Genomic DNA, 2708 nt, shown 5'->3' on the forward strand with positions numbered 1-2708 from the left:
TTGTGAATTACATGAAGAATTTATTAGACTCTCTAAAGTGTGCATAAATCAGAAAAACACTATAAAACTTCTTGAGAGTCAAAATAAAATTCTACAAAAAGATTTGGATGCTATAAAATCCAAATCAAATGACAAGTGCATTGATTGTCCAAAATGTGATACTCTTGAAACTAAAATTGTTTCATTAAATCAAGAAATGAATATGTTCAAGAATAGTACTCATAAGTTGGAAAATATTTTAAATACTCAAAAACATACCAATGACCGAAGAGGTCTAGGCTACACAAATAATCAAAAAACTAATGGTATGAGAAAGAGTACTTTTGTGAAAACTAAGAATGATTGCATGCATAATATTTCTAAAGAAAATCTTGATCAACATTCTTTCTACAAGTCTAAATAAAAGATGCATCAACATCAACCCACATGCTTTTATTGTAAAAATGTTGGTCATACTCCTAATTCATGTCATATTAGAAAAGTTGGTATTCCAACTAGCCAATATGTTTGGGTTGAGAAAGGTGCTAACCCCGCTGGACCCAAATCACATTGCGTACCTAGAAAATATTTTAATTTATTTTGCAGGAGTTCTTGAAAGCCATAAGCATAAATGTATTATCATGACAATAGTTGCTCAAAGCACATAGTTGTTCAAAGCACATAGTTGTTCAAAGCACATAGCTGTTCAAAGCACATAGCACGAGGAGATTCAAAATTATCATTTATTCAAGCATTAAAGACCTTGTTACCTATGCATAGAACATATTGAGCAACCTCCTGGTTTTGAAGATTATAAACATCATTCTTATGTGTACAAATTAAATAAAGCTGTCTATGGCTTAAATTAAGCTCCTCGTGCATGGTATGATTGTCTAACTAAACTCTTTATAAAAAGAATAAATCATCATACTCTACTTGTTCAAATTTATGTAGATGATATTATTTTTGGTTCTACTAATGAGGTTATGTGTAGTGAATTTGGCAAAATGATGTAATGAGAGTTTGAAATGTCCATGATAGGGAAGTGAAATTACTTCCTTGGACTTCAAATCAAACAACTTGATAATGGCATTTTCGTAAGTCAATCCAAGTATTGCAGGGACTCTATAAAAAGATTTGATGAAGATGAAACAGGAAAAAGCATTAAAATATCAAAGTCAATAACTACTCCTATGGGATTTGGTACTTACATTGATACAGATGAAGCAGGAAAAAACATTAAAATATCAAAGTGTCGATGTATGATTGGATCTCTTTTATATTTAACTGTCACTAGACCTGATATAATATTTAGTGTATGTTTGTATGCACGCTATCAATCTAAACCAAAGGAATCACACTTAGATGTCGTTAAGAGAATCATGAAATATCTTACGGGTACATCTAACATTGGCCTGTGGTATCCAAAAGGAAGCATATGTGATTTGGTTGGTTATTAGGATTCAGATTTTGCTGGGTGCAAATCTGATAGGAAAAGTACAAGTGGTACTTGCCATATTTTGGGAAAAGCTTTAGTCTCTTGGTCTTGCAAGAAACAAGCATGCGTTGTCTTAAGCACTGCTGAAGCTGAATATATAGCAGTAGGTAGTTATTGTACCCAAGTGTTGTGGCTCAACCAAGAATTATGATATTATGGCTTAGACTTAGGGTGTATTCCTTTAAAATGTGACAATACAAGTGCTATAAACCTCACAAAGAATCTTGTTATGCATTCTAGAACCAAACACATTGATATAAGGCAACTCTTCCTTAGGGACCATGTCCAAAATAAGGATGTATCTGTAGAATTTGTTGATACTCACAACCAACTAGCAGATATATTTACTAAACCATTGGCAAAAGAACCTTTTTATAAAATTAGACGAGAATTAAGCATTCTTGATGAATCATACTTATCTTAAATGCTTATATATGATTATATGTGTGCTTCATTATATCTATTTCATGCCTACATGAACTTAAATGTGTTTATTTATGTTTAAAAATTTCAATTTTTGGGTTAAAAATCATTTTCATAGCTTAATTTTGCCTAAAAATAAATTTTTCTGGGGTCAGTAATTGATTACACTAGAGAGTAACCGATTACAAGGTTGAAAAGCATGTTGTAGTAATCGATTACTCAAAATGAGTAACCGATTACTCTATGTTGCTGTTTGAAAATTTTAAAAAATTTAGTTTCAGTAACCGATTACTCAAAATGAGTAACCGATTACTCTATGTTGCTGTTTGAAAATTTTAAAAAATTTAGTTTCAGTAACCGATTACTCAAAATGAGTAACCGATTACTCTATGTTTATGTTTGAAATTTTTAAAATTTTTAATGTGAGTAACCTATTACTTTGTGTTGTTATATATGCATTTTTCTCCATTTTTAAACTTTTTCAAACTCATCTTCCTCATCAACTCGTGCTCTCTCTTGCTCAACACTCTCAAACCCTAAAATCTTCGTTTTTTATCCGTTTTGAGTGATTCTTGTGTGCTTTCATATCACATTTCCACTTCTAAACACTTCCAAACCATCATTTTCATGTTTAGTGGCCTAAATCAAAAACCACCAAATCTCAAAAACCCAAAAACCTAACTTTTCAAAAACTCATTTCAATGGCTTCCTCATCTAGAGCCAAGAAGCAATACATCAATACTACTCAAAGGAACCAAGGAACTTCATCTTTGGAGTCCAACCCTCTTGACCTAACACAACTTCTAGA

Source organism: Lupinus angustifolius, chromosome LG11 (assembly GCF_001865875.1).
Source record: "Lupinus angustifolius cultivar Tanjil chromosome LG11, LupAngTanjil_v1.0, whole genome shotgun sequence".
Lineage (NCBI taxonomy): Eukaryota > Viridiplantae > Streptophyta > Magnoliopsida > Fabales > Fabaceae > Lupinus > Lupinus angustifolius.